The following is a 16,130-nucleotide window of genomic DNA, read 5'->3' as shown; positions in this document are numbered from 1 at the left end:
CAATAGAGTATTACATGGCAATGAGAAATAATGAAATATGGCCATTTGTAGGAAAGTGGATGGACCTTGAGGGTATCATGCTAAGCAAAATAAGTTGGGCAAGAGAAGGACAGATACCATATGTTTGCACTCATAGGTCTAACAGAAGAACAGGAGAAACCTAATGAAGGACCATGGGGAGGGGAAGGGGGAAAGAGAGTTAGGGAGGGAGAGGGACACAAAACCTGAGAGACTATTGAATACTGAAAAGGAACCAAGGGTTGAAGAGGAGGGAGAGGGGGAAAAGAGGTGATGGTGTTGAAGAAGGGCACTTGTGGGGAAGAGCACTGGGTGCTATATGGAAACCAATTTGACAATAAACGATTTAAAAAAAAAAAAACACACTTCCATCTAAGGCTGTTTTGCAAGAGGGCACATTGAACCACTCCCGGAAGCTCCCTTAGAACAGAAGCCAGAATGTAATTCTAGACTCACATTTCATCAGACAATGGGGATTGGTATGATAAAGCATGTGCCATACATTTTTTGACATTTGGTGTTCAAATCAAAGCATTAAATAGATACTTAAAAATATATCTTATTCTTCTTTTATGAGTAACCTTAATTTATGTCTGTTTTTCTTTGCAGGTCCAGCTTTCATCTGCTGCCTCTTCTCAATTATTAGTAATTTCCCCTTTCACGCTCAGAACTGTGCCATTTTGATGACAAATTACATGGTCATCACACATATAAAAGCTCAGTTATAGTCATCTCATACACTTTATTTATTTTCTTTTTTTAGAGAGTCTGCACAAGTTGGGGAATAGGCGGCGGGAGAGAGAGAGAGAGAAAGAGAGAATCTTAAGCAGGCTCCATATTCAGTGTGGAGCCCAGTGTGGGGCTTGATCCCATGACCTGGGATCATGTTAAGAGTCGAAAACAAAAGTCAGACACTCAACCAATTAAGCCACCCAGGCTCCCCCCTTGTATATTTTCTTCAGTCAGAGTACAATTCCTTGCAGTTTCCTCTAGGTCTAGCAAAACCTGCATGTTCTAGAATTGACTCCATGGGGGAAGAACAGGAAGAATGGGAAGAGAGTGTTAACTGAGCAGTAGGTGATTTGCAGTATATACAAATTATATATAATATACATACATATTACATAAAGTGCACTATATATAATGCAACTAAGTGCCAAAGCCATGCCTGACTCTGTGTGTGTGTGTGTGTGTGTGTGTGTGTGTGTGTGTGTGTGTCATAAAAATAAACCCACTCCCCAGGCCTACCATTCCTAAATCCCAGCCCTAAGCTATAAGCCATAACAGAGACTTGGAGCTAGAGGAAATTCTCACTCATTATTAGTAAGAAATTTAAGCATTGTTGTCCAAGCCAGTAGAGCTCTGTGGAATCAATAATACAAATATATAACATGTGGAAAGCTGCCAGAAGAACAAAGATCAGCCGCCTGCAGGCAGGGAAGTGTCACTCCCAATTCAGGGCTGGAGACAGCCAGTCTGGGCTTTCTTATCTGCCCCTCAGGCGCTGTGCTAAAATCGCAGTTTCAGTTTCCCCTTTACCCAAGCCTTTTCCTAAAAATCACGTGACCCTGTTTCCTAGCAAACAACCTACTCAGCTGTCTTGCTTCCTGCCTTCTACCCTTTATAAGATGTGTATATTCTCTCAATAAACGAGGCTTGATCAGAGACTTTGTCTTGCCTCCATTCTCTGTGCCCCCTGCCCCCCAATTCTCCCTCCCTCCCTCAGGACCTGTGTTGACTGACCTGTGGGCCGGGTCAATAACATATATAATTATATCATCTTATGTGCATAACATATAATTATACAGTAATCTCACATATCATACATTTTATATATAATGTGTGTATTTATATGTATGTTATATAAAATTTATGACATAGTACAGCTAGGTGGCAAAGCAAAAAGCTAAAGGGTATTGGTGAAGATGACAAGAATGTCAGCTCTCACCATTTCTATTCAACATTCTACTGGAGGTCTAGTTAAGACTACTAGGCAAGAAATAGATACAAAGGCATCCATATCTGAAAAGAATTGGGGCACCTGGGTGGCTCCGTTGGTTGAGCATCTGACTTCAGCTCAGGTCATGATCTCACCGCTTGTGTGTTTGAGCCCCATGTCAGGCTCTGTGCTGACAGCTCAGAGCCTGGAGCCTGCTTCGGATGCTGTGTCTCTGACTCACTCTGCTCCTCCCCTACTCATAATCAGTCTCTCTGTCTCTGCCTCTGCCTCTGTCTCTGTTTCTGTCTCTGTCTGTGTGTGTCTCTCTCTCTCAAAAAATCAATAAAAAATTTTACAGAAAGAAGTAAAACTACCTCTTTTTTACAGATGATATGATTTTGCACATAAGAATGCGATGAAATCCACAAAATCAAAAGACTACTAGAGTAATAAATGAGTTCAGCAAGATTACAGAATACAAGATCAATGTACAAAAACCAACTGTATTTCTATACACTGGCATGAACAATCCAAAATGAAAACTAAGAAAACATTTCCATCTCCAATAGCAACAAAAAGAATAAAATACTTAGAAATAAAATTTAACCAAAAAGTGAAAAACTTTTGCATTGGAAAACTACAAAATATAATTGAAAAAAAAGTGGAAACACATCCAATATTCAGGAAGTAGAAGACAATATTACTAAGATAGCAATACACACCAAAATGATTTGCAGATTCAACACAATCCCTATCAAAACCCAGCTGCTTTTTTTTTTTGCCAAAACCAACAAGCTGATTTTAAAATTCACATAAAAATACAAGAGATCCAGAATACCCAAAACAATCTTGAAGAACAAATTTGGAGGACCCACATTTCCCAATTTCAAAACTTATGACAAAGGTACAGTAATCAACACTACTTGATGCTGACATAATGATAGATAGATAAATGGAATAGAATTCAGAATCCAGAAATAAATACATACATTTATGATCAACTAATCTTCAACAAGGTGCCAAGACAACTCAATGGGAAACAAGTCTTAACAACAAATAGTGCTGAAATGGGTTCCTGGATGGCTCAGTCGGCAAAGCATCCAACTTCAGCTCAGGTCATGATCTCATGGTTTGTGGGTTCAAGTCCCACGTTGGGCTCTGTGCTGACAGCTCCAAATTTAGAGCATGCTTTGGATTCTATGTCTCCCTCTCTCTCTGCCTCTCCCGTGCTCATGCCCTGTCTCTCTGTCTCTCAAAAATAAATAAATTTTAAAAATAAATTTAAGGGGCGCCTGGGTGGCTCAGTCGGTTAAACGTCTGGCTTTGGCTCAAGCCATGATCTCATGGTTTGTGGGTTCGAGCCCTGCGTCAGGCTCTGTGCTGACAGTTAGCTCAGAGCCTGGAGCCTGCTTCAGATTCTGTATCTCCCTCTCTCTGACCCTCCCCTGCTCGCACTGTCTCTCTGTCTCTCAAAAATAAAAAAAATAAAAAATAAAAAATAAAAACATTTAAAAAATTTTTTAAAAATAAATAAATTTAAAAAATAGTGCTGAAACAACTGAATCCACACACAAAAGAATGAAATTGGACCCCTACCTCACACCATATGCAAAAATTGTATACACACCATACTAAAATTATAGCAAAGTGATCAAAGATCTAAATGTATGACCTAAAGCTATAAAACAGATAACAGCATAGGATCAAATCCTTGTGACCTCAGATTAGACAATGTTTCTTAAACACAACACCAAAAGCACAAGTAATAAAAGAAAAAATAAATAAACATCACCAAAGTTAAAAACTTTTATGCTTAAAGGATACTTACTATTAAAAAAAATTAAAAGACAACCCATAGAATGGCAGAAAATGGTTGAAAGCCATTAACTGATTAAGGTCTTTATATATAAATATGAAGAATTATTATGACTCAACAATAAAATAAACAAGTAAATAACCCAATTACAAACTGGGCAAATAATCTAAACAGACATTTGTCTAAATAACATATAAAAATGGCCAATAAGATATTACAAGATGCTCAACATGGTTAGTTACTAGGGAAATGCAAGTCACAATCATGAGATACCATGTTGCATTTGCATGGATGGCTATAATCAAAAAGAGACAAGAACAAATATTGTTAAGGTTGTGAAAATTTTGAAATTCTCACACATTGCTAGTGGAAATGAAAAATGGTGCGACCACTGTGAAAAACATTTTGGCAGTTCCACAAATAGTTAACCATGGAATTACCATATGATCTAGCAAGTCCGCTCCTAGGTATTCACCCAAGGGAACTGAAAGCATATGTCCACTCAAACACTTGTGTATCCATGTTTACATCAGCACTGTTCATATGACCAAAAGTGAGGGGAAAACAATGCATAAACAAAATATGACTCAATCATACAATGAAATATTATCCAGCCACAAAAAGCAATGCAGTACCAATAGATGCCACAACACAGATAAACCTTGGAAACATTATGCTAAGTGAAAGGTGTCGGTCACAAAAAGTCACATATTATATGATTCCATTTACACGAAATGTCCAGAAGAGGCCAATATGGACACAGAAAGTAGATGAGTGGTCACCAAGGGCTGTGGAGTAGGAAAGAATAGGAGTGACTGCTAACAGGCAAGGGAGTGCTTTGGGGATGATGGAAGTGTTCTGGAATCAGATAGTGGCAGTGGTAGTGCAACTCTGTGAATTTCCTAAACCACTGAAATGTACACTTTAAATTTTTTAATGTTTCTTTATCTTTGAGAAAGAGAGAGAGAGTGCAAGCAGGGGAGGGCAGAGAGAGAGGGAGACACAGAATCCCAAGCAGGCTCCAGGCTCTGAGCTGTCAGCACAGAGCCCAACAAAGGGCTTGAACTCACAGACTGAGAGATCATGACCTAAGCTGAAGTTGGACACTTAAGCAACTGAGCCACCCAGGTGCCCCCGAAATGTATACTTAAAAAGAATGAATTTTATGATTTGTGCATTATATCTCAACTTTGTTTAAAAAAGGAAAGAAATAGGAATAATAGCAGTATCTCTCTTAAAAGGTCACTGTGATAATTAAAAATAATTTAAAAAAAGACACCTAAGGCAATTAGCACAATGCCAGAATGGATGACAATAATGATGGGGGGTGGGGTCATTGTCTTGGGAAGTATCCTGTGCTGACCCGCTTAAAGCCCAAATTTAAAACCCAAGAGTGATCCATCTGCGTTTTGCTTTATTTTGTTCCCCTTCTATTTCTCCTCACACTCCTGTCCCACTGTTTCTAGCCTTTCTGGATCTGGCCCCAGTTCCAAACTCTTCTTTCCAATTCACTCTCATCCCACTCTCAATAATCTCTGACAGTCTTCTCTCCTGCTTTACTAGCAAAATTAGGATATGTCAAAACTGTCCCAAGTAGCTGCATCTTCTGACATACGGCACCAGCAGAGACTCCTTCAACACCCACCCACACGACAAGACAGAAACCTCAGTTTGGTCGTGTGAAGAGAGGAGATAATTTTGGAAACTAGGAGCCTGTGTCATCATTTTAATGAAATAATAAAAGATTTTTTGATTTGCACCCATTTGCAAAGTTACTGCGCAGCAGACAAGCTTCTCGGAGAAGGTGATTCATCAGTCAGCCATCCCACTGCGAGCAGGGGAGAAACAAATCTCCACCCAGTACACATCATAAACATGGAAATCAAGGAGACTGTTCATTAATGCAGATTAGTTTTAAGCTTGGCATGGCTTTGCTCTGCCGAGATGAATACATATAGGAGAAATTCTCAGTGGGCCTTGAGTCCTTGGTAATATATAGTCCTTATTACCTCACTGACTAATGAACCTTCAAGCTCAAGAGAAGCAACTTGTGATCATCTTTGTTTCCTGCAGACGACCAGCGATCAGAGCTGCCTGGAATAGGCCGCCTGATCAGACTCTGTGCTCCACCCCCGAGCCAGGGCACCTCTGATCTATCTCGGCCATCCTGACCTGGTTTGTTCTCACCCAAACCAAAGAAGGACTTTGTATTCAGGGTCTCCTCAGCTACTTTTCAGCCAAGGAAATAAGCACCAAGTAATCCAATGAGCTAATTAACAAAAGGAGTTAATTAATGGCTGCAGATGCCCTAAGGGGCTCCCCCCTCCAACCAGAATACAAATGTATTTTCAAAAGAGCCTTAAATCCCATTATCTGAGGGGTAGACTGACTAGGAAATTTTCAGTTTTTGAGAAAAAGCAATTGAAGATTGTTTTTTCTTTCTTCCCGGATGGGAGGAGCTTTTCCAATGCTTCAAAGCGCACCCTGCAGGCAGCGCTTACTGCAATCAGATCAGAGCTGATTTTGACTCTGAACCTAACACAGGTGTATTCTACAGCTCTGAGCAGGCACTGCTGGTGACAGCGAGCCAGCCTCTTTTCTTTCTCTTTCTCTCCCTTTTTCCTTTCTTCCCCCCCCCCCGCCACCCGCTCCCTCTCTCCCATTTTGTATTAGACACCCTTAATGTGCCACTGTTCTCCTTCTTTCTCCCATAGAATTTGCATAATAAGAATACAAACATTGCCCAAAACAAGATGTGTGCCTTTCATGACACCAACCACCACAACGGCAATCATTTGTGAGCATTCCTTAAATAGTAAGCTTAAAACCTGTGGTGTCCAAAAGTTCTTAAATGTGCCCACATAGGAGTAAGTTATTTGTTTTATTATTTATTTTGAAAGAGACACTGATAGAGAGTGCGAGCAGGGAAGGAGCAGAGAAAGAGAGAGAAAGAGAAAGAGAGAGAGGAAATTTCAAGTAGGCTCCACGCAGAGCCTGATGCAGGGTTCAAACCCATGAACAGTGAGATCATGACCTGAGTCTAAATCAAGTTGGTCACCTGACCGACTGAGCCACCCAGGTGCCCCTGTGTAAATGATTTTTTAATGTACCTCCAATATGTGTCAATATTTATTTATAAATTACATACATGTACTACTATTATATGTTATATAAAGTACAGTATAAAACATTCAAAAAATTTTAAGGATAATATTAAAACAAGGATCAGCAAACCTTTTCTTAAAACACCAGATAGTGAATATTCTAGGCTTTGCAGGCCATATGATCTTGGCTACAATCACTGAACTCTGCCATAGTATCGTTAAGTGCATCCATTGACAATAAACACCAGTTTTATTTACAAAGACTAGCGGTGGGTTGGATTCAGCCCATGTGGCCATATTTTACCAACTCTTAAAACATAAATATTAGTAAAAGTCCTAACTACTTTTTCTATACCCACGCTGAGCAATATGAGAAGAAATAGGATTAGGTTTAATTCACCAATTTTCAACTGCTATCCAGAATACAATATCTTTTTTATTTCTAAATACTGCGACACAGAGTACAAAACACGGCCAAGTTAAGATGCAAATGATATACTTCAGGCTGACCTCACTTCTAGGTATATAATTTATTCTACAAATTATATTTCTCATCAACTCTGTGATTCAAATTTATGCTTCAATGAAATGTCAAATTACTATGCGTCTTGGACCTTTGGGATTTCAGGCAAGTGATCAAAGACATAGATATCAAATCAGAATATCCCAAGAGACTACCGAAAAATGAAAAATAAATTCCAGATAAAGTCATAAGACCCGTGCATGTGTATATATGTGTATATGTTAAACTGAGTAAACAAATCTCGTCACTTTGACCTTTAAAATTTTTATTGCTGATGCAATTGTGCTGAATCCAGTATGGCTCCTTGTTAATCTATACATAGGAATCTTAGAAATTTTTGACAAAGTATTAAAGTCATCTGTATTGAATCCAGTTGAAATGGGAAAAAGAAGACCAATGAATGCAACAGTATTTGAGTATCAGGTACCAGCGAGTAGCATCAGCACTGATGATTTCTTTTTCTTGCTTCCCTGGCACAGAAAATCCTAACACCTCCCTGACATGTTTAGAAGTCAGCTATTCCAATCCTCTCAATAGAGCCCTCGATGCTCTAGTAATATTTCACCAAACAAAATGGAAATTACTTTAATCATTTTAGTCAAATTGAATGTGTCAAGGAGAAATACTATGAATAGAGGCAACACTAATTCAAGAATATATCTTCAGTCCCAATAAACCCAAGGGAGACAGAGAAAAGAGATGGGAAGGCCCAAGAAGAAGATGTTAGCAATTAGGAAAACTTGGATCTAAAGTGGTCTGAATACAACTTCTTTTTTTTAAGTTTATTTATTAATTTTTAAGAGAGAGAGCATGAGCGAGGGAGGGGCACAGAGAGAATCCAAAGCAGGTCCTGTGCTGTCACCACAGAGCCAGATGTGGGACTTGAACTCACAAAACTGTGAGATCATGACCTGAGTTGGACACTTAATGAACTGAGCCACCCAGGTGCCCCCAAATACAACCAATTTCAATGTTCTAAGCCTCAGTTTTCTTATTAATATTATAATAAATACATGACTTACAGAGCTATTGGGAGATTAAAATCAAATAATATATATGGAAGTGTCTCAGAGTGCCTGACATGCAACAGGTACTCAGTAAGTATTTTAAAGGGTTTTTTCCTTCTTCTTCCTTTATGTAGTTCAATATTATCATCTCTAAAACAAAAAAAAATCTCTACCAAATTCATAACTATAAACATTCAAGAGATAATTGATGAAAAGAATCTTGTGAAGTGAAAAACATCTCAGCTCACAGAGGATATCGGTAAGATTAAAATTAATCCAAATTGCTACCTCCTCACATTCCACACAGGATATCTTCTGGCCACCTCTACATCTCCCCTTCAAAAGAGTTTGCCTCAGAGTGATGCTAAAAATTGTTGGGAGCCACTTCCGAACTCACTAAGTTGAGAATACTCTTTGCGAGGTCAAGGCAGGTTTGCAAGGCCTCTCGCCATCAGATGGTGACCAATGTCTACCCCCCACTCAATTATTTTTGCTTGAGCACCGACCCCCAAGGCACCTCGTTGATTGGTATTGGGAATGACTTGTCGCCTTATCCTGAAATATGCTGATTGCACCTTGTGAAGGAACTTATTATAGAAATTTCTTCTTTTGTGTTTATGGGAGCAAATATTACATTTTGTGAGAAAACTGTTTTACTTCCCCTCAAGAAAACTCCTGCTCACAAAGAACTAACTTTTGCCTTGGCTATGCTAAAAACACTGTCTTGTATTTAAATGCTAAAGATACCTTCCTTCCCCATATGATATGCATCTAAATCACCTACACCAATCATTATTGATAAAGATTATGCATGAGTCTTCTACCAATCTATGTTCTGGGAAATTTTTACATGCCAAAGAAATTTGTCACCAGAAATCATTGCCTAAGGTAAATGCCACTCCGGTACTGACCCCATATATATTTTTTTTTTTTTACCATAAATAAAGCTGGCTCTCAGGTTAGTGCAGAGATGCCTGCCTGGTGATCAGAAAGACACTTGAGGCTCTCTCACTCTCTTTTGCCAACACCTTCCATCCTCCAGGGAGCCCTGGACCTGCTGGAGCTGGACTCCAGCAAGAAATCCTTCCCCCTTTCCATGTCTATCAGCAAAGGCTCTTCCTTATTCCATTTCAACCATATATGGAGAATATTATGCCCCAAAGACCAGTTTTTCATAAACATATCAACACCAGTCCTGACAGACCCAAACCAAACTGAAGGTGATTAAGAAAAACAAATGAGGGAAGCAATTCCTTCTGCTTCACCTTCTCCAGCATATCAGGATATCACCACAGGCCTCCAAAGCATTTACATTTTTTACACGGAAGTTGTGCTAGATGGTCATTCATGTAGCATGACTCGAGGGAGGACAAATAGCCTGGATATTCAAAACTGATTTCCATACATGAGTTAAAATCTCATCATAACCAACTTTTTGAGCCATGGATAAATTCATGGGACATTTCTGGCTTTCTAATCATTAAGGTACATACATAGTAGGATTGTACTTCTAACTCCCAGTCCTTGTGGTTGGGTGTGGCCAAGTGACTGGTTCTGGCAAATGAGTGGCAATCGAAAGTCTCATGTGTTTCAGCAGGCTGGAGGATGCAAATGGCAGTGGGAATGCTTTTGGAGGGCGTTCCCTCCAATAATACAGTGACTTGCACCCCTCAAGAGGGTGGCTACCCTGCAAACCAAGGTGAAGGTATGTAACCAGCACCCACAATCACTTCATGGGAGACACGTGGCATAAGCACAAAATAAACCTTTTGTTCAAGTCACTAAGATTTTTTTTAATGTTTATTTATTTTTGAGAGAGAGAGAGACAGAGACAGAATGCAAGTTGGGGAGAGGTGGAGAGGGAAGAAGACACAGAACCTGAAGCAGGCTCTAGGCTTCACACTGTCAGCACAGAGCCCAATGCGGGGCTTGAACTCAAGAACCACGAAATCATGACCTGAGCTGAAGTCTAACACTTAACTCACTGAACCACCAAGGCGCCCCTCAAGCCACTAAGATTTTGAACTCATTTATTAATGGAACATAACACAGCCCATCCTGAGAGTTACTCCAATGAAACTAGCCAGTGAGTTTCCCTTAAAACTCAGATTTTAACTCAATGTTATCACTAATTAATATATAAACAATCAATTAATGAATTAACCCAAGGAAAGAGCATTTTTTTTCATGTTTATTTATTTTTGAGAGAGAGAGAGAGGGACAGAGTGTAAGCAGGGGAAAGGCAGAGAGAGAGACGGAGACACAGAATCTGAAGCAGGGTCCAGGCTCTGAGCTGTTAACACAGAGCCTGACATGAGGCTCAAACTTATGAACCGTGAGATCATGACCTGAGCTGAAGTTGGACACTTAACTGACTGAGCCACCCAGGCACCCAAGAGTACATTTTTAAAGAAATGAAATATAGATAAAAACAGAAATCATTAACACTCAATATTCCAACATATGGCATAGTGCCAAGGAAGGCAGGACAGAGGTAGACAGTATAAGAACTTCCTCTGAGCACATAATGGCCTCAGAGCTATAATATATCTAGAGTTAACAATTAGTATCATTATAATTGCAAATATTTAATGAGAACTTACTATATATTAAGCATTGTGCTAAGCACTTTACATCAAATGTTACCTCATGGAATCCTTACAATAACCTCAGGAGGTAAAATGCTATCCCAATTTTATGTGGGCAGTGAAGAAAGTAATAAGAAGATAAATTACTTACAGGTCTGTCTAGAGTCAAACCAGTCTCTCAATAGATAATAGAGAGAGAGAGAGATGTTAGATAAATGGAAGGAAGGAAGGAAGGAAGGAAGGAAGGAAGGGAGGAAGGAAGGAAGGAAGGAAGGCATAATTATAGATATAAAAGCATGTGAATCTTCCATTATTTGGCAATATTGAGTATTTGCATTGCAGATTCTTGCCAAAGAACATAACTTCAGGTTCTCTGGTCCTTATCTAAGGCTCAGTGATAAAAAAAATCATTTTTCCCAGGAGACTGCCTGCAGAATATGCACTCTGCCCCTTCTCTAAAATCAATAGTTCTTAATAATTGGGAGCAGGGCACAGACTCCCCTATAAATCTTATTTTCCTAGAAAAATATATGTACAAAGAATTTTAGAAGATCCACAGAGAGCCCAGTGAGCATCATTATAGATTCCTGAGGGGGGACCTGGTCGCTAACTAGCTTTTTCTCGTAACTGTCTTTGGGCCCCTGGACTTAGCCTCGATAAGCAGACATCCCCAGTCCCATGCTGGGTCCTTGTCCTGTTCCTGCAGAGGCCTGGGTTGAGGCTTAATGCAAAGGAATGCTCTGGTACGTGCATCTCATGGCAGTGCAGTTACTCAGACCCAAATGATACATCCTCTCCAAGGTGTCAGAGGAGATACAGTCAGGAGGAAGTTTGATGAAGGTGATTTCTCAGCTCCAACAGAGGGTGTGGTCTTTGGCCTCCCTAGCATGAGGTCCAGCTGGGCCCAAGCAAACTGTTAACTGAACCTCTCATACCCCAAACACGCCATCTTGAAACACAAGCATAAATACATTATAGGATTGCAAACCAATGCACCATACTTCATTTCCTTAGAATGTTGCCCTTTAGGAGGCCAACACGCCTCCTGTCTAACCTTCCTCATCTCAAATCCCACCAAGACTAGACACCCACAGCTGCTGAGAGAGGAAAATCCGTCTCTTGGTAAGATAAGCATCCATGTACCCTTACGTGAGAAAAGCAGGTTACAGCTTTCCGTGCAAAATGAACAACCGCGCACCATCACTGTTGTAAAAACAATGGGAAAAATAAAAATGCTAATAGCAGTTATCTCGAGAGGGTGAGATTGATAGTAAGAGTTCTGTTTATAATATTTGCTGGGTTTTTTCAAAGTCTCTGCATAAGCTTACATTTATAATGTTCATAATCAGAAAAAAATGCCATAAAAAGTATATGAGAACCATTAGCTCTTGCTAGCATCTTCAAAGACACTGTGAGCCCTCACCGTAGAGGCAGACAAGGGATGAATATTTATGTGCTAACAACTTTATGTTCATTATTTCATTTAATCTTCACAACAGGACTGTTACAAATGTTATCTACCTTTTCAGCTGAAAGGGGAAAATCTGACATTTATGGAGGCTTAAGAAGTGTACCCCCAATCACATGGCTAGGATGTAGCAGAGCTGAATATTAAACCCAGGCCTGTCTGTCTTCCAAAACCTTGACACTTTCTACTGTTCCACAAATGATAGAAATAGTCAAACAATAAAAGTGACATTTTACCTTCCAAGTCTCAGCCATGACTGGTGAAGAAATGGCTGTGTGTCGGGGGCTGTGCCCATGCTAGTGGGAACATCGAAGCTTCTCCCCCTTGAACGCCAAGGCTGCCAACCCACTTCTCTCCATGAAGCACAAGGAAGTTGCAGAACTTGCAGAAATGTGAGAACTGAACTTGGGAGTCAAGTAATGAGCCTTCACAAGGCCATAAGGTCACAGCCTGCAGGAAGAGACCAAGAGACAGTAGTCATCACTGCAGAACACGGACTCCCACACAGGCCTGGCCAGCTTTCTGGTACTTTCCCAAAGTTTCCTGGAGGAAAGCAGTGTTTCCCCTCATTGCAGGGCCAGCCTGGGGCCCGGAGCGAGGCAGTACCTGGCTGGATTGCGCATCAGATGGCTGAAAGGCTGCCGGCTCTGTGGCTTGGAGCCTGGTGCTCAGGGGCCGGTTGGTACTTCACTCCAGTTATCTTTCTGTGAAGAAACACTCTGCATAATTTACGGAGCCTGCACCGCTAATCTCTACCAGCTGTCTCACAAACGCCTGTGCTGAACTAAAGTGAGGCTTCGGGGAGCTGGAGGAAGAGCCAGAATTCCGTTGATGGGTCATCTTTGACAGCTGTGACTTTAAAATAATGAGGCTTTGGAAGCATTGTGTAAACCCCTGTGTTCATCAGGGTGTCAGTTAGTCCAAGAGCACTCTGACACTTTCTCTCCCTTCTCGAATCCCCCGTATGACTGGAAAGAAACAGAAAAGAAAACCATCTCCCGACAGCACTAGGAATAGGGCAGGGTGGACCACTGCCCAATCAGAAATGCTGACAGCCCTCCAGAAATTAAAAAGAGGATGGGATTGTTCTAAATAGATGGACAAGGCCCCAGCCCATAAATGCTGAGAAAAGTCAGTGGGGTGGGAAGTGAGCTTCCCTCAAATGTGCACCTCTTCCATGACCTGGAGTACACAAATTCACCACAAACCAGGTGGTTTAAAGCAACACCGATGATCTTACCTTGGATCTTTGGAAGCTCAGGAGTCTGAAATGGGTCTTAGAGAGCAACCAAAGTTTGTGTGCTTTCTGGAGGTTCTAGGAGAAAATGTGTTTCCATGTCTTTGCTAGTTTCCAGAGGCTGCCCACGCTCCCTGGCTCATGGCAAACACTCCACTAATGCTCCCGTTGTCATGTCTCCATCTCTGACTCTGACCTTGCAGCCTACCTCTCACAAGAACCTTTGTGATTATTTGGTCCATCTGGATAGTCTAGGCTCCTGTCCCCATCTCAAGATCCCTAACTTAATCACATTGCAAAGCCCCTACTGATAGGTGAGGCAGTGTCTTCCGAAGTTCCAGGGATTAGAATGTGAACATCTTCAGTGGCCATTATTCTGCGCAGCACACATGACAAGAAGATACAGAGTGAAGTGAGAAGCAGGACGAGAAATAAACTGTTAGATACAAGACAGTTCCAAGCAGCTAAACAAGTTGGTGCCACATACCACAGTCAGAACAACTGTTAACACTGAAATGCTTGCCCTTAGAGTAGAGCTAGATAAATGCTCTCCAAAAAATTGAAACAGTCTGCCAGGGAAGGTCTCATTCCCACACAAAGGAGAAAGATCAGGAAGAACACACAGAACAGCTAATCCCAGAGGAAAGAGAGATGGGGGAAGGGATTTAAAGTTTTTAGTTAATATCCTAACAAAAATGTTAAAGGTTTTACATTCATTAAACAAGAATAGTCTACCAGGAAAATGGAGTAATTCTGTAAATGTTCTTGGCAATGAAGATGGTGATTTGCAGAACAAAAAATACAATGGGTAACCTAGATAAAAAGTTGAAAACAACTTCAGGTCCTAAGGCAAAGAGAGTAGGGTAGAAACTATGAATGAAATAGAAGATAAACACAGAGGGCCCAAGATCCATCTAACAACAGTTTCTGAAGAAGAAGGAAAAACAAATAACAAAAAGAAAAAAGAAAAATTAAGGAGCATAAATAACCAACAAAACAAGAAAAGTTTCCTGAACTGAAGAGACCGATGATTTTTCTTTTGAGAGAGCCAGGTAAGTGCTGAACACACATCATCACAAAACTATAAACCACCACAATGAACGAAAAGACTCAAGTCTCCACAGAGATAAAAAAAAAAAAAAAACTTTTTAAAACCAACCAACCAAACAAACAAACAAAATGCCTCACCTACAAGGGAATGCAAATCAGTTCATTGCCTTCTAAATAGAAGATAAAATAGAATGATTTCAAAGCTCTGTAGAAAATTGTAATATTGACTCTAAAATTAAGATCTTTAGACAACTATCCATGGTGACAACGGGGAAAAAAATCAATACGTTTTCTGACAGGTTTCAGGAAGTGTGCTTAGGAAAGGCATTTGGCAAGCTGCATTTTTATTTTAACCTACCTGGGAGATGCTGTCCCAGAATAAAGAGAGGAGGAAGGGGTAGACTGGAATATAGCTGCGCAGACCCCACAGCTGGCTCACCCAGTACCTATGTGAACCCCCTTTTCATGAGTCTGGGTGCTGCAGACTGGAAAGTCAGAGATTCCCCTGCCCCCACGGTCAATAGCCAGCTGCCCATGGAGGTGACATGGCTGACTACAAACTCTACAAATTCTGTTCCCTCTTTCCTAACATCCTAGGTGCTAAGTAGCAGGCAGAGGCTTTTTTTTTTTTTTTTTTTTTTTAGCCCAAATTTTCCATTTTGTACTTGGGGGTTTCTCCTGGTTAAAACATTCATTCCTGGCCCTGTCACATCTTTTCTTAAGAACGTAGAAATTCTGTAAACCACATATTACCCTGACATAAATCACTTTCTGCTTAAATAAGATGTTGTGGATTCTGCGGCCTGACTTTGGGGACTAGGAATAAGAGTGAGGAAGGATAGGACAAGGGGTTATTGCTTTCATTACAAATGGTTCTGACTTATTTTATTTTTTGCTATGTGCATGCATTACTTTGGATAGAAATTTTTGTTTTAATTTTAATGTAGTCGTGGGCAAAAGAAATGAGGCCTTTTCTTTAGTTCACAGATGAGCAAAGCCAAATGAGCTAAAAACACGTGCATATTTCTCCTTCACCAGTAACCAAAGAAATGCAAATCACAGTTATGCTATGCCCAATAACCTGGCATAAATTTAGAAGGAACATACCCACCACAGGTTGAGATGTGGAAAAACTCTACTTTCAGGTGGAAGTGTGAAATGTTACAGCCCCTTGAGAAATCAATCTGGAAAAGCTGATTAAAATATAGATTAAAAATCTTAAATATATGTACTCTTCAATTCAGCAAACTCAGTCCTAGAAAGCTATCCCACAGAAATAAATAAAACCACCAGAACTTAAAGACTTTTTTTTACAATTGTTCATAGTAGTAAACACTAGTGTTAAAGAAAAGTAGGCAATAATGATTAAAAAAGTGAATA

At 40.2% G+C, this 16,130-nt stretch overlaps 1 long non-coding RNA gene across 1 annotated transcript in view; it reads right to left on the bottom strand.

Moving 5' to 3' along the window:
• The window catches only part of LOC115286535, a 144,301-nt gene extending 131,142 nt beyond the window's left edge, over positions 1–13,159 (bottom strand). Inside the window, exons 1-2 of the long non-coding RNA XR_003906111.1 lie at positions 13,070–13,159; positions 12,700–12,913 (exon numbers count right to left, since the gene is read on the bottom strand). This is a non-coding gene — a long non-coding RNA (uncharacterized LOC115286535). The remainder of the gene's footprint in view (positions 1–12,699; positions 12,914–13,069) is intronic.
• Between the last annotated feature and the right edge of the window lie 2,971 nt (positions 13,160–16,130).

Source organism: Suricata suricatta, chromosome 3 (assembly GCF_006229205.1).
Source record: "Suricata suricatta isolate VVHF042 chromosome 3, meerkat_22Aug2017_6uvM2_HiC, whole genome shotgun sequence".
In the NCBI taxonomy this organism is placed as follows: domain Eukaryota; kingdom Metazoa; phylum Chordata; class Mammalia; order Carnivora; family Herpestidae; genus Suricata; species Suricata suricatta.
Note: the sequence above shows the minus strand (reverse complement) of the source record. Positions and strands in the feature narration are given on the sequence as shown.